Consider the following 24,359-nt stretch of genomic DNA (forward strand, 5'->3'; position numbering starts at 1 on the left):
ACCTGTACACATATGTTTGTCACAACACAATTCACAATTGCAAAGATACAGAATCAACCTAAGTGTCCATTAACCAATGAGTGGATAAATAAAATGTGACTCCATATATATATATACACACACACACACACACACACACAAACATATACCATGGAATATTACTCAGCCATAAAAAGAATAAAATAATGTATTTTCCAGTAACTTTGATGGAACTGGAGGCCATTATTCTAAGTGAAGTAACTCAGGAATCAAAAACCAGATCCTGCATGTTCTCACTTACAAGTGAGAGCTAAGCTACGGGTACACAGACATATAGCATGGTGCAATGGACTTTGGAGATGCAAAATGGGGAGGGTGGGAGAGGAATAAGGGATTAAAAAGCTGCCTATTGGGTACAGTATATACTATTCGGGTGATGGGTACACTATAATCCTAGACTTCACCACTATACAATTCATTCATGTAACCAAAAGCCACTTGTACCCCTAAAGTTATTGAAATGAAAAATATTTTTAAAAAGAAATGGCAGGGCAATAAAGAATATAAAATGGTAACAAGCTAGTAAATAATGAGGGGATTACTTAAGAAAAGATGGTCAGGGAAGGCCATTCTGAAGAGCTGATATTTGAATGAGATATTAGCCATGCAAGGACTTTGGGAAGAGCATTTCAGTTATAAAGAATAGAAAAGTCAAAGACTGAGGCAGGACTGTGTTTGGCATGTCCATGTATCAGGAAGGAAGACTGCCATGTGGTAGGGAACACAGGTAAAGACGTCAGCAGGGCTAGATTATACAAGATTTTGTAGTCATGTTAAAGACTTTTGATTTTATTCTAGGATTTTAAACAGTATTTACAAGTTACATGATCTGATTTAAAGTTTTAAGAAATCTCTCTGTCCGTGCTGCAGAAAATGAATAGGAAGAGCTAAAATGGATCAGGAAAGCTAGCTGGGTGAAGAGCAGTTAGTCTATCTAATGTATAAGGGTACTTTCCAATTAAGACACTTCCTGATTTCAAAATATATTATAAAACTACAGTAATCAAAACAGAATGGTATTGGCATAAAGACAGCTGTATAAATCAATGGAACAGACTTGTGATCCCAGAAACAAAATCATCAATACTCAGCAAAATGATCTTCAACATGGGTTTCAAGAATACACAATGGAAAAAGAACAGTCTGTTCAACAAATGTTCTGGGGGACACTGTATATGCACATGCAAAAGATAAAATTGTAGCCTTATCTTACACTATACACAAAAATAAACTCAAAATCAATTAAAGACTGAAAAGTAAGACCTGAAACTGGAATGGTGATTCCCACGGGCTAGGGGACGGGAAATGGGGAAATGGGCATAAAATTTCAGTTAAATAAGATAAATAAGTTCTAGAGATCTGTACCTATATAGATCTGTACCTGTACCTTGTACCTATAGTAATTAATACTGTATTGTACACTTAAAAATTTGTTAAGAGGATCGATCTCATATTAAATGTTCTCACTATAATAAAATACTTTTTTAAAAAAAGGAATTACTGAAAAATCTTCAGTAATGCACAGACTTTAAGCAGAGGCTTGAGAAACAGCTTTGAGACCAAGCTTCCAGGAGGACTTCCCTGTGGCGGGACCAGCTTGATAGGAGCACAACTAGTTCATAGCTTGACTCAGTCTGACAGAGAGGTCCCTTCTGTGTCAGGATAGCCACTGGAGCATTGTTGCCCCATGCTTCCATTCCACCACCAGGAACTCAGTGGCTTGAGGTAGGAACAGAGCTCTACCACGACCTAGGATGAATCAGGCAGTTCTTTCCCAAGACTTTAAAAGATTCTGGGGTCATGGATAGGTCTAGTCAGAGCCTGTACATGAATGCAGGAGTCCAATTACCATACACCACGAAGATCAACACTGGAAGCCAAGACCAAAGGAACCAGAGATAGGAAACAAGTCTGGAATATTGGTCCTAAATGACTGGGCTAAGAAGATGAGATCAAAATGGCAGAAAGCCAGGAAGCTGAGGGAGAAGCAGCAATTTTATAGTCATTTGCGTAATAACTTGATTAATATTTTTCTCCCCCATTAGATAAAAGCTCTGTAAAGGCAGGGACTATGCTATATCTGTTTGCTCACCATAACATAGCTTCATAATGGAGTACTACATTCTTAGTGTTTATTCAATGTAAAAAGAGCCATATAAAGAGATTTTCTATGATTTTTCTAACACTTCCACTGAGAACATTGTTTCCTAGTTTCCTCATATAAGACACTGTCTGACAAATCTTAAAGTGTACTGCCAGTTGATGATGTTTTATTTCTTGATATTGGTGCTTGTTTCATGGCTGTGTTTGCTTGTGAAAATTCATGGAGTTATAAACTTATGATTTGGGACCATGAGCCAGCAGATCTGACAATGCTAAAGATACTGTGGTGCATATGATGCTGGTTTTAGCCTCTGTCACAACTAGAAGAAGAATCCCAGAACCCTCAGTGTCTGGAACCAGGCCATCCTTCTCTGTCAGAGAAGTAGCAGAGTCTGCCAGGCTACAGGGCCCTAGTGTATTTGGAGTTACACATCATTATGTGGGCATTATCAGATCCACCATGTCAGAAGGGTGAGTGTGGACAGTAGTAATATATCATACCCAATGGAAATGATCAACTTAGGATGGGGCCTGGGCAGTTGTATTAGTCTGTTCTCATGCTGCTAATAAAAACACATCCGAGACTGGGTAATTTATAAAGGAAAGAGATTTAATTGACTCACAATTCAGCTGGAGAGGCCTCAGGAAACTTACAATCATAGTGGAATGGGAAACAAACACGTCCTTCTTCACCTGGCAGCAGGTGAGAGAAGTACAGAGCAAAAGGTGGGGAAGGCTCCTTATAAAACCATCAGATCTCATGAGAACTCACTATCCTGAAAACAACATGGAGATAACTGCCCCCATTATTCAATCACCCCCCACCCCCCCCACTGGGTCCCTCCCACAACACATGGGGATTATAGAATTCAAGATGAGATTTGGGTGGGGACACAGCCAAACCATAGCAGCAGTCCAAGAAGCACAAATTAAGAATTTCAAGTGAGTAGACCTGACACAGTTTAGATATTTGTCCCTCCCCAAATCTCAGGTCGAAATGTAATCCCCAATGTTGGAGGTGGGGCCTGGTGGGAGGTGTTGGGTCATGGGGCAGATTCCTCCCGGTTTGGTGCTGTCCTTGCAATAGCGAGTGAGCTCTCATGAGATCTGGTGGTTTGAAAGTGTATGGCATCCCCCCACACCAACCTCCTTGCTCCCTCTCTCACCATGTGCCACGCGTACTCTTGCTTCACCTTCCTCCATGAGTAAAAGTTCCCTGAAGCCACCCCAGAAACTGAGCAGATGCCGGTGCCATGTTTCCTGTAAAGCCTGCAGAGTCATGAGCTATTAAACCTCTTTTCTATATAAAGTACCCCTGGTAATCACCAATCCAGTTTCAAGTCTTACCTTTAAGTCTTCAATCGATTTTGAGTTGACATTTGTGTATAATGTAAGATACGGCTACAGTTTTATTCTTTTGCATGTATACATACAGTGTCCCTCAGATCATTTGTTGAAGAGACTGTTCTTTCCTCGTTGTGTATTCTTGAAACCCATGTTGAAAATCCATTTACTGAATATTGATGATTTTATTTCTGGGCTCACACATCTGTTCCATTGGTTTATACATCTGTCCTTATGCCCATACCATTCTGTTTTGATGGTGATGTGGTTCATGGTAAAAGAGCATCCCATGATCACACACCCATTATTACACGCTCTTTGCCAAAAATTTGGTCCATTGGTCTGAAGCAATGTTATGCAAGATCCCATGCTGGTAAGTTAGGCATCCTGCAAGTCCTTAGGTGTAGTGCTGGGAGAGCTATGGAGGGCAGGCACTGTGAACCCATATCCAGAGTAGGTGTTATCAGTTCCATAAGGAGTAATTACTATCCCTTTGTAGGGTAAAAGGGCTATGATGTAATCAACCTGCTCCCAGTGGCTGACTGGTTTCCTCCTGTGATGATGCCACGTTAAGAGTTTAGTAGAGTCTCTCCTGCTGACAGTTTGGGCACTCAGCTGTGGCAGCGGCTAGACCAGCCTTGGTAAGAGGGAGTCTATGCTGTTGGGCATAGCCTCCATCCATAAATGGCTCATTTTTCAAGCACTGGGGTGGCTGAGGAGAGAGCCTGCCTGATATCCACGTGACACATTGCCCTCTTTGCCTTGTTGTTGAGTGCCTCTTCTCTGGTAGGCATTAACGTGAGGCAACAGAGACATGCCTGCTTTGTTCTCCCTCCCATTGCCCATCCACGTCTCACCCCCAGAATTCCATGTCTTTTATATTTTAATCTTGCTTCTTCCAGACTCTAATCACCCAAAAAAAGTCATTTTCTGTGTTCATCCCAACCTCAGGTCACATGACCCTCAACACAAAGTAAACGATCAAATTCACTGCTTGCAACTACGCCCCTTGACAGGATTTTCCTCTGGTACTGCCTATGTGGGTCACCTCTGAGTCCAGCTAAACTGCAGTAGCAGTTCACTTTGGGCTAGCACCTACATAATAAGCCCCAATATTTTTGGAGGAGATGGTCATAGAGAACCCCCTGTAAGGACATAGGTGTGAAGTGAACAGAGGTAGGTGACATAGAAATACGGATCCTGTGTTACGCCATTCTTGTATTGCTATAAAGAAATACCTGAAACTGGGAATGCAACTAGTTCACAACTAGTCCATAGCTAGCCTAGAATAGTGATATAGCCTAATAAAGGCTTAGCTAAGACATTGGCTCTAGGATGGTTACCGGCAGTGTTTGAGTGCTCTTCTCTAAGATGACGTATGTGCATACTAGTTTGTGTATGGTGCTGAGTACCCAACAGCTGGAATGCACATGCAACAAAATCAAGAAACGAATGTAAGATTAACCCTTTCTATCATCACTGCCATAGACCCACTTACGGGATTTTTGCTTCCTATATCCACACACTTGGATTCTGCTAGACTAGATGTCCTGGTTGATGGGGTCGGGGGGTGAGATGGGAAGGGATCTTTCCACTAACAGATGTTTAAAGATCCCAAGTTATGACACCCAGCTGTTCTCTTTGGGGTCCTCATACTGGTGGACCAATATGCAAAGTAAAAAATATTGAGGTGAGGATCATCAACTCTGGTTACCTTGAGAAGCTAGGATTCTACAACACAATGGAGGCAGAGAACTCAAGAGACTCTTTATGGTGAATCCATGCCCAGTATTCCATACCCAGCAATAGTAATAAACAGACAATTACAGCATCCAAAGCCCCCAAAGTGCCAAAGCAACCTAAGGACTCAGACATCTTGGAGATGGAGGTCTGGGTTGTCCCATCTGGCAAGCAAACTCCACCAGCTGAACCACTGGCTGAGGGTGAACATTGACATTGGAGGAGACCCTGTAATACAGCCTTGGAACTTGTTGGAATTAAGCTGGTTCCATGGATTCACCTACATTAAATTATTTGTAGAGATTGTGAACTGGCCACCAATGAATTGGGCTTAGTGGAAGGCTAAGAAATCTGTATGGTGAATAGTGTAAGGGTGTAGACTATTATCGATTGCCTTTTGTTCATGGTCTTAACCTGCTCTTGTTCTTACCTTTGATTCTAAGCACAGGTATAACAATCAGTTCCAGATAGGCTTTGACCCACTTTTCATTGACATTGCCGTCCCTCAAATACACACCACAGGCTTCTTTGAAGGATACCTCAGGAAATACTACTGGCTCCATTCACGCACAATCCAGAAATGAAGAGGAGTTAACACTCCAAGAGACAACCATTTGACAAATAGGAGTTGTACCTCTTGGATTAATTCTTCTCCCTTTTGTTCTTCAGCTGGACCTATTTTCAGACACACGGTACACACTCCTTAGAAGATCCTAGAAGGTTCAAGCACCACGGTAATAACTAGTTTACTAAAATACTCTTGCATTGATTTCCCACCTCTCCTGTTAACTCTCCCCAGCCTCTCACTCCAATTCCCTAGGATCACATCCCCAAATAAACCATCTAAACACAAGCCCTTGTTTCAGGCACTGATTTCTAGGACCAGCATGGGTTAGACTACTCCCACAATCACATTCTTGAGAATTGCCTGTCCTTTATAATTTTACCTCCAATAGCCACACCATCCTTACTCTCTTAATTCCAATATGAACATTCTTCAGCATCACAGGGACCTCCCATCTTGACATTGTGTCCGGAACTGGTACCTTCCAGTGGGTTCTCGGTCTCGCTAACTTCAAGAATGAAGCCGTGGACCCTCGCGGTGAGTGTTACAGTTCTTAAAGATGGTATGTTCGGAGTTTTTTCCTTCAGATGTTGGTGGTCTCGCTGACTTCAGGAGTGAAGCTGCAGACCTTTGCAGTGAGTGTTACAGTTCTTAAGGTGGCGCGTCCAGAGTTGTTCATTCCTCCCGGTGGGTTCGTAGTCTCGCTGACTTCAGGAGTGAAGCTGCAGACCTTCGTGCAACAAGTGTTACAGCTCTTAAAGGTGGCAGAAAGTGGTGCGTCCGGAGTTGTTTGTTCCTCCTGGGTGGGTTCATGGTCTGACTGGCTTCAGGAGTGAAGCTGCAGTCCTTAGCTGGTGAGTGTTTCAGCTCATAAAGGTAGTGCAGACCCAAAGAGTGAGCAGCAGCAGCAAGATTTATTGTAAAGAGCAAAAGAACAAACCTTCCACAACCCAGAAGGGGATGCCACTCAGTTGCCCCTGCTGGCTCCCCTGGCCTGCTTTTATTCCCTTATTTGGCCCCACCCACATCCTGCTGATTGGTCCGTTTTACAGAGTGCTGATTGGTCCGTTTTGACAGAGTGCTGATTAGTGCATTTACAAACCTTTAGCTAGACAGAGTGCTGATTGGTACATTTACAATCCTTTAGCTAGATAGAAGAGTTCTCCAAGTCTCCTCCAGATTAGCTAGACACAGAGCGCTGATTGGTGCATTTACAATCCTTTAGCTAGACACAGAGCACTGATTGGTGCATTTATAATCCTTTAGTTCTCAAAGTCCCCTCCCGACCCAGAAGGTCAGCTGGCTTCACATCTCAACATCACCTCACCTTCTCTCGCTTTGTTTCCCATCCGAGACAGACCCATAACCCCCCACGTTAATCATCGAATTATCCTTTTCTTGGAAACCCTAACCCCTGGGTCTTGCCTTAAAGCACCGTCACATTGAAAAATCTCAGAGAAAGGCTCTGTGGTTTTTGCTGCCTAGTGCCTATTTACCTTTCCCGTAATGACAGTTCTTCAAATTCCCCTTTGAGCCACTCTTTCTACCACCTAGTCCTTGATGCCACAGGTAGAACATGTGATGGGGCTCAAGACTATCAATATGTTGCCACAGAGATAGGTACAGGAAGAACTCAAGCCATCAGGCCCAGTCAGAGCAAATGCCAGGACTTTTGCTTGAGTGACCGGGAAGAGTAAGGCGTCTTATTATTGCCTGTTTCAGAATGGAACTAATCCAGAAAAGGCAGATGAGCAAAATCAGTCCTAATGACATCATTTGAACACCTGTACCAAATTTTATTTTAGACATCTGGACTCTTGGATATTTCAGTTCTTTAGCTAATGTATCCCCTATTTAAGCTAAATTGGGTTGGCTTTTCTTTTACTTGCAACCAGAGTCTTAATTAATTCTCCTCTACCTGTCTTACCATTTAACTTCTCCACTTCTAATATGATTAAATAAAAATCCTGCTCTAAATTCATAGTCCTCTAAATTAATTGCTGTCCCTAACACCACCTCACAATCACTCTTTATAACACACACACACACACGGAATGTATGTATCTCATATACACACATACATATAAACATATATGATTAATTCTTTTCATTAAATTGTTTCACATCCTCTGTTTTCTCTCCTCTTCTATAAATGGCTGTTTACAACTTTCTCTACCCTCTTCAAGCCTCCTTCTCATTCTCTCTTCTTTATATTCAGCAGAAGACTTGCAGGATAACTCACTAACCAAATCAAAGTCATCTTTTTTTTTAATTCTTCTATTTATAAGGGTTACTAGCAACTAGTAACAACTGCAGTATAATTATTATACTATAAATATAGAATGAAGACTTTTTCTCTTTTATATTTTAGAAACTCTTTGAACTTTATAACCCAAGACCTGGCACAGCATCTGCTATGTGGTTGATGCTCAGGATATATTTTTTAATGAATAAATGATTCTCTTTTTTATCTAAATATAATCCACCTAGTAAATAAATATACATATAATATATATGGCATATATATCTCATATATATGTGGAATATATATGTATCTCATATATATACTTATATATGAACACACATATAAACCTGTATGTGTATACTGTCAGTGGTATTATTAATTAGTACACCCATTTTGGAAAACAGTACGGAGCTTTCTCAGAACACTAAAAATTGAATTATTATATATGATAAAGCAATGCCACTACTGGGTGTATACCCCACCCCAAATTGAAATAGAAGAGATGTCTGTATGCCCATGTTAATTGCAGCATTATTCGCTTCTGTTGGAAACAACCTATCAACAAGCAAATGGGTTTTTAAAATGGGTTATATATACACAATGCAATACTATTCAGCCTTTAAAAATCAGAAAATTCTGTCATCTGCCATAACACAGATGAACCTAGAGGTCATTATGTTAAGTGAAATGAGCCAGACATAGACAAATACTATATGATCTCACTTATACATGGAATCTTAAAAAGTTGAACTCACAGAAGTGGAGAGTAGACTGGTGGTTACCAGACACTGGGGGAGGGGAGAGGACCAGGAAAGAAGAGATGTTGGTCAATGGTTACAAAGTTTCAGTAGGACAAGAAGAATAAGTTCTATGATCTGTTGCACAGCAAGGTGACTATATAGTTAATCATAATACATTGTATACTTCAAAATAGCTAACATAGAGGATGTTAAACGTTCTCACCACAAATAAATAATAAATTATTGGATGGATCTGCGAATTCACCTGATTTGATCATTCCACAACATATACATATATCAAAACATCACCTTATACCCCATAAATAGCATTATTTTCCATTAAAAATAAAATAAAACAAAAATATATGCGTGTATGCTTTTTTATTAAATTAGCTTAAATCCTTTAATATGTAGATGAGTAAAAAAATACATATGAAAGCATTTATCTTTTTTCCCATTCCCATACTACACAGAATATTGATTGCGGAAAGGGTTCTTCTTAATAGAGAGCCTCTCTCATCTCTAGCCCCTTCCTGATGCTTCCTAACCTCTGACTGAGAGTAGTCACTAGAGTCAACCCACATTTTAGAATAAAGCTAAATGCAGCAGTAAGTAGCCAACAATAAAAATGCACTATGTCTTCTAAATTTGGAGAGCAACAAGAAATATAATAGCTGCTTAGAGTGGAACAGAATCTCAGGATTCATCTATTTCAACTGCACTGACAGAGGAGGAAACTGATACCTAGGGAAGTTAGGTGACTTTCTCAAGGTCAACTGGCATTGTTGGAACTAGAACTCAAGTTCCACCCCAGAGGTTTCCTCATGATAGCACTACTCTCTTCACAATGCCCACTATCCCATCCAGTTATTTTAGGTATAGACAGTTTTCCAAAAGCTCTCCTTATGCATTTGCCCATGCAGGCCCCAGGTCAGGACATGCAGAAGTCAGGAAAATAACATTTGTTGTGATCCTATCTATAAAAGTCTCTCATTGTGCTTAACCCAGCTCAGCTTTCCATCTATAGTAATGAAGTGGTTTAAGTTTGAAGTCAATACCATGATCAGAAGGGCCATTGATAAGGATCTTAGGTTATTAACAAAACTCATTTCTTCTGCCCCATCAGCCGATTCCATTGACGCGTCAACCCCAACTCTAAACAATATATCAAAAAGGAAGCTACTTGGCCAATAGCGCAGTCTCTGCAATGAGGTCCAGATATTTTGGAATGCCTGTTTAACCAGGAAGCTGAAGTGCCTCAGCATGTATTTTTTTAAAACTAGAGAAGTATGAAGAATCAAAATGTTTATCTGTTCATGACACAATAAGAAACATACACCTTGGAACTAAAAAATAAGTTTTTAAAAAATGTATTTAGAAAAAGGAGGAAACAGCTGGGTGTGGTGGCTCATGCCTGTAATCCTAGCTCTTTGGGAGACCCAGGCAGGTGGATCACGAGGTCAGGAGATCGAGAACATCCTGGCCAATGTGGTGAAACCCTGTCTCTGCTAAAATACAAACAAACAAAAAAATTAGCCAGGCGTGGGGGCACACGCCTGTAGTCCCAACTACTCGGGAGGCTGAGGCAGGGGAATTGCTTGAACCCCGGAAGCAGAGGTTGCAGTGAGCTGAGATCACGCCACAGCACTCCAGCCTGGCAACAGAGCGAGAGTCTGGCAAGAAAAGAAAGAAAGAGAAAGAGAGAAAGAGAGAGAAAGAAAGAGGAAGAATAAACAAGTAACATGTAAACACCCTTTGGCAATACTATTTCAAGCATATAACCTTATAAAAAGCTTTCAGTTGAACAATATTTATTTAGCACCTACTATGTGCTCTGTGCTAAGTCCTAAGATGAGAAAGATCACTGAGATGGGACCTCTGCCCTCAACAAGCTCCTGCAATGATTACACACAGTTCTCCTGACTCCTAGTTCTCATTAAAGCCAATAGCCACTTCTTCCCCTATTCCCCAAATTCAACTCTTCCTCCTCCCATATTCTGTTATGTTCCCATTTAAGCCTCAACCATTTCTTTTATGTATTATTTGTATTTTTTGAGACACAGTCTCACTCTGTCACCCAAGCTGGAGTGCAGTGGTGTGATCTGTGATCTTGGTTCACTGCAACCTCTGCCTCTTGGGTTTCAGTGATTCTTGTGCCTCAGCCTCCCAAGTAGCTGGGATTACAGGCATATGCCACCATGCCTGGCTAATTATTATTTATTTATTTATTTATTTATTTATTTAATTTTTTTTGGAGAAACAGGGTTTTACCATGTTGGCCAGGCTGGTCTCAAACTCCTGGCTCAAGTGATCTAGCACCTTGGCCTCCGAAAGTGCTGGGATTACAGACTTGAGCCACCACGCCTGGCCAATCACTTCTTATTTGGGTAATTGCAGTTAGTTTGTATACCAGGTTGAGGAGCTCTTCACACTTGATTCAAATTTACAAAGGTCATGTGTTCTTGTGCCTAGTATATTATTACCTGTGGCATTCTACTTCCTCTCCAGACCTTCTTCCAGTCCTTCACCTAACTTCCTTCTTCAGGTCCTTTGCCTGACTTGCCTCTCTTCATGACTGTCTTCTCTCTAATTCACTGCCCTTCCCCATCAGACTTCCTCCTTCTCATGTCCCTTTTGCTGACTCCATGAACCTAAAGCTAATGGGCTCTTAGGTGACTTGGATTTCTATTTCCATTCCCAACTCCAAATCCTTCCTCTTTTTTTCTTACTCAGCTTTGAAATTACTGCATATTCCACATCTTACAGACTTTTTTCCTTTTAAAAAAATTTTTATTTGTATAAATGTAAGGGTTACAAGTGTAATTTTGCTACATGGATAGACTACATAGTGGTGAAGTCCAGGCTTTTAGTGTATCCATCATCCGAATAACTAATACACCCTTTAAGTAATGTCTTATCATGCCCCCTCCTATGCCCCCACTTTTCTGAGTCTCCTTTGTCTATTATTGTGTATCTATGTCCATGTGTATATGTTATTTGACTCTCACTCATAAGTAATAAGATGTGGTATTTTTCTGTTTCTGAGTTGTTTCACTTAAAACAGTGGCCTCCAATTTCATCCATGTTGCTGCAAAGACAGGATTTCATTTCTTATTTATGGCTTAAGATTATTTCACTGTATATATACACCACATTTTCTTTATCTAATCATCCATTGATGGGCACTTAGGTTGATTTCATATCTCTGCTATTGTAGTAAACATTTGAATTCATGTATCTTTTTGGCGTAATGATTATACCAGACTTCTTTTCTCTTGTTTCCTTCCTACAGTCAGCAGAAGGGAGAAATTGCTCACCACCTGAACCTAAGAAATCCACTCGTCCCTTCCCTTTGCAGAACCGATTGGTCCATCCTACCCCTAAAATTAGGCTTGTAACTCAGAGAACACAGGCTCTCCTTTTCATTGTATCATCTGTGGTCCCCCAGCACACACCTCCCTGTGGCTAAAATGGGAATGCAGCCACAAAACAGAATTTCTTAGAATCTACTCACTCACAGTCTTCAAGAAAGCTCAGGCCCTTGAAATTCTTCCCAAATAATTCTGGGAAGGCACAAGCTCATGCTTTGGCTGGCACATTCCTGTCCCCACGTCCCCCCGACTTTTCTCTTCTGCCCTGGATCACCGTAATAATGACTTCCGTTGCTGCAGATGACAAAGGAGCAGCTGTGCTATGGTTCCCACCAGCCCTGCCAGTGCCTCTGCCAAGGCTGCCAACTGAGCAAGGCTCATCTGGATTCCTCATTCTCTGTCCTTGACCATGGAAGACACTGCTGATGCCAGCAGAAAGAGCTGATTCCATCAATGTCCCTGCTGCATCTGCTGTCAGTCTCCGTGCCACACCACACGCACACCACTACAGAGACACTGCTGTCAGCGACAAGGGCACTCTCTCCTATTTCCACTGGCACCAATTCTGCTGACATCTTCAGCTCTCGGTAGCCCATGGAGATTTTAGCAAACCAATCTTTCATTGGTTTTTCTCTGTTTTTTACCAGAGCTACCTGAACCCAGGACTCAGATATGAATCCAGAGTTGCTGAATCATTGGACAGCTGAGTGATAAACCCCTGGGCTGCATTTAGCATCACTCTTCCCCTCCTGTACTCACCCAGAATGTCCTTGAGTTAAGCCCTTGCTTCTCAGCTCTCCCTTCGTTAGAATGAGTTCTCTTCTCATGTAAACAGACCTCTGGCAGGCTTACCCTGCCAGTTCTCCCATTATGCCAAAAAATCCACTAAAGAGTACAGGAGAAAACCTAGGCAAAAACGAGTGACCAAAAATGGGGACATCTGCCCAGAAAAAGAAACCTCTTGACAAAACCCTTTAGATATATATGGCCTAACACAGTGGTTCTCAATCGATGAGCTGCCATTAAGAAAATAAATTAGAAAATTTACTAAAGAGAATCCTGTTTATTTGTCCAGCCATTTGTTTCTTCTGAATGAGAGCTTTTTCTCTTAATTATAGCTCTTAGTGACTGTCAGTAATGGACAGTTTATTTATTGCACAATCTCTTAGAATTCAATTCTCTCATGACTGTAAACAGCTAATATTTCCACAGAATCAAGTTCTCAATGTTTCTTAGGGCCTTATTTAGAATTAGTGACTGGGTTTCACAACAGTAACACAAGCTCAAGTCTACAAACTACTGCCTCATGCGCATTCCCTCAAGTAGACATTTGCAGGAGGGACAAACCCCAGTGTAATTGCGCAGACTGTTAAGAGTGCTATGATTCTTCCAAGGTGCCTACCCACAGGACTCATTCAAATACTACAGTCTCTTTTTCCTAGGAAAATTGAATTTTCCCTAAACATTTTCTCATAAGCTAGATTTCTTTCTTTTGAGGATCCCTGTTGCTTATATAAACCATCTCCACTTTTCTCTGGTCAAGCTGTGGTAAAGCAGAAGATGTCTGTTTCTAATTGTTTTCTTACTCTTGGCTCTGAACTTCACACGCTTTTAGCTGATGCACTTCCTGAAATCACTTCTTTCCCGGGGAGTGTAGCCTTGCTAATGCAAACCATGGTCAGCCCCTTGGGCAGGTTTTATCTGCACAGGAATGTCTTGATCAGAGATTGCTGTTCTTATATCCTGCTTGTGTGACCATGGGCATTATTTGATTTGATTCTATTAGATCAAGTTCATGGTAGACTGTCTTTTCTTTCTACGCTACACTGATTTTGTTCTGCTTTTTACATGCCAGTGGTTCTCAACACTGCCACACTTAACCTTTTCTCTAAGAACATCCTTTCAGTAATTTATCATAAAATTGCACACTGACCTGAGCTTGGGTATCTTCAGTCAGCTTTGTCTCGATCACAATTGTTGCTCTAGTCTGCGGGCTTCCAGATCAGGAGAACAAAGAGGAAGGGAGAAAAAGCACACAATGAGGAATTAGGAGTCTTGTGTAAATATTGTTTACAAAGAAGCATCTAGAGTACATGCTATTTTCTTTATAAAAAAGTATTTGAATGTATTATGTAACAGAACTCATGGAGTTTTATGTTTCAAACACTTATCTACTTGTATGTCTTTGAGCAGGCTCTTAATTTCTCTGTGTTTCAACTCCCTTCTGCGTAAAGTCAGAACAATCCTGTCTACCCTGTCATCTTCTAGAAGTCAGGATCATGTGAGATAATCCCATGAATTGATTTTAAAATATATAAGGCATTACTCACCTGTAATTTGATAATATTGTCACTAGAAGAATAGAACTAACATGTCTAGAGAAAGAAGTCATTTTCTTACTAAATGAGTTCCCTTAACTCTCAGGATTGGCCTTCTGATAAGCAGCATGTTAACCTGTTTTGTGTTGCTATAAAGGAATACCTGAGATTGGGCACTTTATAAAGAAAAGAGGTTTATTTGGCTCGCAGTTCTGTAGGCTAAACAAACATGGCACCAGCATCTGCTTAGCTTCTGGTGAGGGACTCAGGAAGCTTTTCCTCAAGGCAGAAGGTGAAGTGGGAGTAAGTGTGTCACATGGTGAGAAGGGAACCGAGAGAGAGGATGAGGTGCCAGCTCCCTTTAAACAACCAGCTCTCACATGAACTCACAGAGTGAGAATCCCTCATTACCACAAGGATGACACCAAGCCATTCATGAGGGGTCCACACCCATGACCCGAACACTGCCCATGCCCTGCCTCTAACACTGGGATCACATTGCAACATGAGGTTTGGAGGGGACAAACATCCAAACTATATCCAACAGAATAGACAGTTTCTGTGTGGTGAAATTCCAAGAGATTTGGAAAACATCCTTGACCCAAAAGATGACATTGCCACCTGCTCACTGATATTTAAAATACAATCAATCACCAAAGATACATTTAATGGTTAGTGACTAAAACCTCATGAAGGAAAAACACGCTGACACAGATTTATTCAAGTGTATGGCAAAAATTAAGAACTGGTTCTAGAACCCATCCTAGGAGCAGATTTGGATGTTACAGAGTCAGGCAATGCTTGCTTGGTATTCATGTCTCATAAAGCGTGTGAAGTTTGGCTTCCTCCAGACAGTTTCTCACTCTTGGTTCATCAGTTCATTTCAAAATGGCATTAAAAGATGGTAAAATAGCAATCACCTCCCAGAATCACAGTTGATGATTGACCACAATGGGTATCCCCACCCCCATACTGGGGACTGCTGGTCGAGTCTGTAGGTCCACAGACTGGGCTGGGATATTCAAAACCCTCTTACCAAAGCCAGGCTGAACCACAGTATGTCAAAAAAGAAAGGACATTTTAGAGACTAATCAAGGGATCAGTAACTTAGATAGCCACAGAGGACTGGTGGGTAGCATGAATGTGCGAATGAGGATGGTATGAGATAATAGGGAGTGGTAGGGTCTGTGGTAAACTAAAGAAGGAACACATGTGCACCATAGATATTTAAATTCAAATCTAATTGAAAGTTGTGTTGATCAAATCAAATATGTCCACAGAGTAACCACATTTGGCCACCAGGCTGCCAGCTTGTGACTTCTGATCCAGCCCCACTTCATTATAAAGGCAACCTGTGGGTACTACTGCAGTTACAGGACCCCACATTACAATGTCTCAGCTTGATGGTTAAACTTCAAACTTCCCCTGTCCAGATGAACCTCAGTTGTTCCTGGATGCATCACAACTTTGTGATTCAGACACCATGTGCTTCTTTTCTGCTCTTTCCCATCCTCTCCTGCTCTATCTCCTCTTGGGCTGCTAATCTTAAAGCTGTGGGAAGAGCCTCATTGTATCGAATACCAATGATGCCTTTGCAGAAACATCTATATCTATTCCAAGGGTGCTACCCCAGTGCCCTCAACACACCACTTTCAGTCTGCACAGAGGGGAGAATCACTCTCTGTTTGATTCAGTGCTGCACTTTGTAACCTGGGCCCCAAAGTCACACTGGGTAAGCCCAGAATAGCAGAAGGCTTCTTTGGAAAGCAGTCCCTATGACTTCTTTTCTCTGTGCTCATCTCTCCTACATAACTGTAAGATAAACACACAAACACCATCCATCTCTGTCAGAATGAGCCACAGGGCAGGCACGGTGCACAGACCGCCAAGAAACACTTTTTCCCCACCCTTCCCACCACTAAATAAACAAAAGCAAATCTGCAAAATTGTTGCTTTGACTAAAACATTCCCAGGAGTTTACACTAACCAAAAGAACGCACCTTCTCTGTTTAAAGCCTCATCATGAAGAAAACTGTGATCAGTGCAATAAGTTGGGACTTGGCTTATATTTGTGCAGCTAAAGGGCCTATTCAGTTGATTCTGCAAGAGCAAGGGTGTCCCCAAGAAGTACTGAATCTCACTTTTAGCAGGACAGGCAACTTCTGGCAATTTTTTTGTTTGTGTTTTTGAGACAGAGTCTCGCTCTGTCACCCAGGCTGGAGCGCAGCAGCACGATCTCAGCTCACTGCAACATCTGCCTCCCAGGTTCATGTCGTTCTCCTGCCTCAGCCTCCCGAGTAGCTAGGACTACAGGCACCTGCCACCATGCCTGGCTGATTTTTTTGTATTTTTAGTAGAAATGGGGTTTCACCGTGTTAACCAGGATGATCTTAATCTCCTGACCTCGTGATCTGCCCGCCTCAGCCTCCCAAAGAGCTGGGATTACAGGCGTGAGCCACCACGCCCGCCCTGCAACTTTTAACTGCAATATTTTAGCTTCTACCCACAGTACCTTAAAAAAATTGTGGGGTTGACTTTTATTCAGTGTATCGTGATACGTGGTCATGCATCATGTAAGGTTGAGACCACATTCTGACAAATGCATCCAGAGGCGATTTTCGTCATTGTGTGAACCACATAGAATGTACTTACCCAAACCTAGGTGGAATAGCCTGCTACACACTCTAGGCACTACGGTATAGCCTGTTGCTCCTAGGCTGCAAACCTGTAGAGTGTCACTGCTGAATACTGTAGGTAATTGTAACACAATGGTGAGTGTTTGTGTATCTAAACATATCTAAACATAGAAAAGGTACAGTAAAATATATGATACCGTAAACTTATGAGACCACTGTCATCTATGCAGTCTGTCATCAACTGAAACATCATTTTGCAGTGCATGACTATATATTCATAAAGATTTTGAGACTTCAAGTGGAGATGTGTCTACAAATGATGCCATCAAGAGTGAAAAGACAATCTACAAAATTGGAGAAAATATTTGCAAATTATATATCTGATAAGTGATTTGTATCTAGAATATATAAAGAACTCTTACAACTCAATGATAAAAAGATAAATTATCCAAGTTAAAAATGGACAAAGCTTCTAAATTTCTCCAAAGAACATATGCAAATGGCCAATAAACACATGAAAAGATGTTCAATGTCATTAATTATCAGGGAAATGCAAATTAGAACCATAGTGAGATACTACTTTATACCCACAAGGAGAGCTATAATCAAAAGGAGAGAAAATAACAAGTATTGTCGAGGATGTGGAAAAACTGGTGCCCTCAAACCCTATTGGTAGAAATGCCAAATGGTGCAGCTGCTTTTGTAAACAGTTTTGCACTTCCTTGAAATGTTAAACATAGAGTTACCATATGATCCAGATATGTACCCAAGAGAGTTGGAAACATATGAACATACAAAACTTGCTCATGAGTGTTCATAGAAGCATTATTCACATTAGTCACAAAGTGGAAACAACCCAAATGTCTATCAACTCATGAATGGCTAAATAAATGCTATTTATTTATTTATTTACTTTTGAGATGGAGTCTCACTCTGTTGCCCAGGCTGGAGTGCAGTGGTGTGATCTCGGCTCACTGCAACCTCCACCTCCCAAATTCAAGCGATTATCCTGCCTCCGCCTCCCGAGTAGCTGGGACTACAGGCGCCCGCCACCACACCCGGTTAATTTTTTGTATTTTTAGTAGAGACAGGATTTCACCGCATTAGCCAGGATGGTCTCTATCTCCTGACCTCCTGATCCACCTGCCTCAGCCTCCCAAAGTGCTGGGATTACAGGTGTGAGCCACCGCGCTCGGCCAAAATTTCTATATATTTATATAACGAAATATTATTCAGCAATAAAGAGGACTGAAGTGCTGATCCATGCTACAACGCAGACTAACTGTGAAGAAAGTTTGCTAAGTGAACAAGCCAGTCACTAAAGACCGCATGTTGTATGATCCACTTACATAAAATTTCTAGAATAGGCAAATCCATATTGACAGAAGGCAGATTCATAGTTACCTAGGACTTGAGGGAGGTGTATGAGAGGAATAAGAAGTGACTGCTAGTGGGTATGAGACTTCAGACTGATGGTTGACCAACTCTGTACACTTTAACTGGGTGAATTATATGGTATGTGAATTCTGTCTCAAAAAGCTGTTATAACACATATTTTTTTAAAGAGGGACTGTGGTATGTGAGAAATTCAAAGCCACAGGGCAGAGGCATAACAAAGCTGGCTCTTCTCAATTTCCAATTGTAAATCTGCAGTAAAATTTCTTGAGATATAGATATGGATACAGGTACAAAAGTAGACACAGGTTTTTAAAATATTTTAAATTACTATGACTACTATAACTTTCTATATTGAAGTGGTTGGCTCACAAGAAGTTGCAGAAATAGTACAAGAGTCTTCCCCTATACCTTTCTCCTAGCTCCCTACCATGATGATACCTTATATATCCACAGTGCCTTATACATACAGACACAGGTTTTTCAATCACTTCTGAGAGTTCTTCTCCCGTTTTTTTGTAAGACATTTCTTTGTGGTTAAGAGTCTCCCATCTGTTTTGTCCCTGTCTCCAAATTTGCCAAAATAGGACAAAACCTCCTTCACCACCAGTACCGTAAACTGAACACTGCTTGAAATCCCTGAGTTTGTCTCTGATGCCCATAAAAGGTACATTTTGCAACCACACGCTCATCCTCCTTTGGAATGGCCTTCAGAGAGGCACATGTGGTCAGGTGCACCACAATCTGCATGGCACAGCCTCAGGTTGAGGAGCCCATGCAGGAGAAGGCTCTCTGGGCCTAAAACTGACATCTGAGCTGGGCTCACAAGCTTTAAGAAGCAGGGGGAGAGAGAACAAGTGTGAATGGGGGTGTGAAAAACTTCCCTTGAACATTCATGCTGAAGGTAGAAAGTGAGAAGCGAGGCTGCTGAAATGTCAAGTGAGGAAATAGTAAGTCAACAGCAATGGATGGGCCATGGCAGACAAACCAGATCTTGGGAGCAAACGGGGACAAAATGCAGCCCTCAAATGGCTGAATGCAAATGTGAGAAAATAAAAAGGCACTGGCTCAGTGTCACGGGTAACATTCAGCCAATTCTAACTGCAAAGCAAAATGCATAAAATGCAAGGAAACATTGAGTCACTGAGGTTGATCTGAATAGGAGAATACAAAATAGGAGTGACTCCCTCAATGGACATTTGCAGGGTTCTCTTGCCAGGCTCTCCTGTGGTCACAGTCCCTCCATCATTCCACAGATGCTTTTAAAGTTAAGCTAAAATTTAAGCAATTTTGCACATTCAAGCCTCAGGCCAGGCTTTCAAATCAAAGTGACATGTGCCTCCATCTATTCCAGCTGTATTATCTTGAGCCAGTTACTCACCTGCTGGGAGCCTCAGTTTCCTCATCTGTAAAAATGAGAATGCGAGTATTAATAGCACCTATCTCACAAAGGGATTATGAAGCTATATGACAATTAGCATACAGAGCACTCAGCCGTAGTACTAGCAAAAATAAGTGCCTGCTATGTAGTGGCTATAATTAATATGTGAGCATTGCTTTCCAGCCAAGAACCAAATCCCAGTATGGCCTTCAAAGATCTCAGTTCCTCCAGCTGAGAATGCCCAACGTCACCCCTGAGCCTCCCCAAGTGCTCCCTTACTGTGTCACTGTGACAAGAAGAGTAAGCTAGGCCTAACAGCTTTCATCTCTACACTGGTCTGTTTCCATCCATTTCTGGGCTATGAAAGACAGAACAAGAGTCTTCAAAAGCATTGCAAATTTAATTTCAATAACCACCTAGATGAAGACTGCTGGAAACCAAAAAGAGTAGAGATTTCTTCCCCCATGTCCATCCCTGTCTGCCACCTCAGAAGTACAACTAGGGAAGAGCAGGAAGTACTTAAATTAGAAGTGACCCCAGTATCCTATTTAAGCAGTTCCTGCTCTGGGAAGTGCAGAGATTTCACCTTCAAATGAAAAGAGCACAGGACTTGAGTTTTAGTTGTGGTGCCCCACATTCCTCTCCACTACGACCTCATTGCTCTGTTCCCTTTAAGAGAAACAAACCTATTCCTCAATTCCATTTAGATGAAATATCCAGAATAGTTAAATCCATAGAGACGGAAGTAGATTGGTGGTTGCCAAGGGGCCAGGGGAGTGGGGATTGGGGGAAAATGGCTTAATGGTATATGAGGTTTTATTCTGGAGTGACTGAAATGCTTGGGGACTAACTGGAGACGTCTACACAACATTGTAAATGTACCAAGTGCCACTGAATTGTTCACTCTAAAATGGTTAATTGTATCTTACATAAATTTCATCTTAATAAGTTATTTTCCAAAATCTCCTGAAAAGAGTTGTCTCTACTTCCTGTTCTAATTGTTCATCTCTCACTTTCTAAGGATCTTCTGCAAATCCAGCTTTCCCCTCTACCATTCCACCGAAACTACTATTGTTAAGGTCCTCATGACCTTCAGGATGCTAAATCTCATGGTACCTTGTAGCCATATGGAGTTTCAAGGGAGGCTGAAAAGTGTGGTCTATTTTAGGCAGCCATATCTCAACTAAAATAAATAAACAATAACGAATAACTAGTTTGACCCCACCATTATTCAGGGAGTTGGCTCAGGCCTGGGGACACATGATTTGGAAGCCATTTCTTGAAGTGCTCAGGAAAATGTCACAAGGACAGCCCTGGGGTTAGGCAGGTAAACTGGGGCCACCCTGAACCCTAGAAGTCTCTGTCTCTGGGCTTCAGTGATCTCATCTGAAAAATCGAGAGTACCATGCAAATCTGAAAGTGGAGAAATCAACCGATTATTTTGGAGTAGATTTTCAGAAGGCAATATTTTTTTAAAAAGCAGGGTGAACACTCCTGCTAGTCAGCCCCAGAGTTCAAATAAAGAAGTTCCACAAGGTAATCATGCATATATTTGGAATTGTATATTGCAGAGTCTCTTAGATATATGGTTTTCTAGGAATGCATTTGTCATGTTTAGCATTCTAGCTTCTTTCTGAGATTGGAGATAAGTCTGTGAAAATACTGGTCTAATAAGGAAGAAGCACTAAGCAAGAGGCTCCAGATAGAGAGTGGCTCCAAGTTGGGGCGGACAGAGGTTTTGATTAGTTTGTGATTTATCACATGTTTAATTTTCAAAACAAATTAAAATATTTTCCCTCCATTTCATGCCCCAAAGCATTGGGACTGCTTATGGCAGTCTCTCTTGGAAGCTGGAGCAGTTTGGAAGAAACAAGTGGCTTCTCATTAGAGTGAGTACAGGAATGCAAGATGATATCAACAGCATGTGATCAGACCACTTGGCTCCCATATGCAACCCCAGTAAATGAATTTGGTCAGAGGACCCACAAATACAATGTATAAGACAGGGGTCAGGACTGTTGCTACTTGCCCTTTTGGCTGGGTCTCATTGATTGTTACCAATCCAACTCAAGCAAGTGACAGCCAGGAATCCTTTATCCAAATGACAGACCTTTAGCTATAATATTTTGTCATAATTGTATGGCTTGTGTTTTATCAGACAAGAAATCAATTTTGTACATCTAATTTAATTCAAATTAAGGAAAAGAAACTCTACAAATATATGTGGGGAAACACTTTTTTTTCAGTTTTATCTGCCTAGAAGTAGAATTATTTTTAAAACACCTCCAAGCAAAAATAAATTAAGACCTTACACCTACCACAAAAATTAACTCAAAATGGATCATAGCCCTAAATGTAAAACATAAAATTATAAAACTCCCACATAGGAGAAAGCCAAGGTCACCTAGGTAACCTTGGGTATGGTGATGACTTCTCAGATACATAACAAATGGCATGAGCCGTAAAAGAAATAATAAGCTAGACTTTATTAAAACTAAAAACTTCTGCTCTGCAAAAGACCATGTCAAGAGAATGAGAAGACAAGCCACAGCCTAGGAGAAAATATTTGCAAAAAAAAAGTGCCTGATAAAGGACTTTTATTCCAAACACAACAAAACTCTTAAAACTCAACGATAAGAAAACAAACAACCCAATTAAAAAATAAGCCAAAGATCTTAACAAATACCTCACCAAAGAAGATATACAGGTGGCAAATAAGCATATGAGAAGATATTCAACATTGTATGTCATCAGGGTAATACAAATTAAACCAACAAAGAGATCCCACACACACCTACTAGAATGGCCAAAATCCAGAACACTGACAATGCCAAATGCTGACAAGGATGTAGAGCAACAGGAACTCTCATTCATTGCTGACAGGAATGAAAAACGGTATAGCCACTGTGGAAGACAGCTTGGTGGTTTCTTACAAAACTAAACATACTCCTACCATACAATTCAGCAATCATGCCCCTTGCTATTTACCCAAAGGAGTTAAGAACTTATGTCCATACAAACACCTGCACACAGATGTTTATAGCAGCTTTATTTATAATTTCCCTAACTGGAAGTAACCAAGATGTCTTTCAATAGTCAAATGAGTAAATAAACTATGGTATATCCAGACAATGGCATATTATTCAGGGCTAAAATGGAATTAGTATCTAGCCATGAAAGACATGGAGGACTCTCAAAAGCATATTACTAAGTAAAAGAAGCCAACCTGAAAAGGCTACATAGAGTGTAATTCCAAATATATGATGTTCTAGAAATGGTACAACTTTGTTTTTACTTTTATAGAGGTACTGAAAAGATGAGCAGTTGCCAGCAGTTAATGGAGAGAGCAGGATGAATAGGCAGAGATCGGGAAAGTTTCAGAGCAGTGAAAACACTCCAAATGATACTATAATGGTGCATACATGTTATTAAACATCTGTCCAAACCCATAGAATGTATAACACCAAGAGTGAATCCTAATATAAACTATAGACTTGGGTAATTATGAGCGTCAATGTAGCTTCATCAATTGCAATAAATGTACTGCTTTGGTTGGGGATGTTAATAATGGGAGAGGCTGTGCACGTGTGGGACCAGGAGATATATGGGAAATCTCTGTGCCTTGTTTCCAATTTTGCTGTGAACCTGAAACTGCTCTAAAACAGTGAAGTTTTTTTAAAAATGCACATACGCACACAAGTAAAATAAAATAGGGAGTAGTTTGACCCCACCATTATTCAGGGAGTTGGCTCAGGCCTGGGACACATGATTTGGAAGCCATTTCTTGAAGTGCTCAGGAAAGTGTCACAAGGACAGCCCCGAGGTTAGGCAGGTAAACTGGGGCCACCCCACACCCTAAGAGTCTCTGTCTCCGGGCTTCAGTGATCTCATCTGAAAAATCGAGAGTACCATGCAAATCTGAAAGTGGAGAAATCAACCCATTATTTTGTAAAGTCTATTCAAAGGCTTACATTTGTGACTATATGATACTCTAGCCATGAAATGCCCTTCAACAAACTGAGGGAAAGAAAGGAGATTATATCTGTGTCTTGCAAGAGTCAGTGGCATAGTGGGGAATAGCACAGTTTTCGGTGAGGGCTGCCTGAGTGTGAATCTTGGCTCAGCCATTCAGTGGATGTGTGACATGGGCAGGGAGGTCAGCTGGCCTTCTCTGCACCTTGGCTTTATCATCTTTACACCTCACAGGGTTGTAGTAAAGATCAAATGAGTTTGCACATATAAAGCATTAGAATAGCCTGTGGCACATAGTAACCTCTTAGTCAATGTTAGCTATTACTATTCTCCTTTTTTCATACACATTGGTGTACAAAGATAGACCCTCCACCCTAGTAAACATATTCAAGGTGGGACAGAGGAAGGACCAGCCAGAATAGTGTTATCTGGACTATAAGAGTGAATGTAGGTTACATTCAAGTATTTAGATGAGTAATAATGAGTATTTGACTCCTATGATGTACAGAC

Source organism: Chlorocebus sabaeus, chromosome 1 (genome assembly GCF_047675955.1).
Source record: "Chlorocebus sabaeus isolate Y175 chromosome 1, mChlSab1.0.hap1, whole genome shotgun sequence".
Classification (NCBI taxonomy): Eukaryota; Metazoa; Chordata; class Mammalia; order Primates; family Cercopithecidae; genus Chlorocebus; species Chlorocebus sabaeus.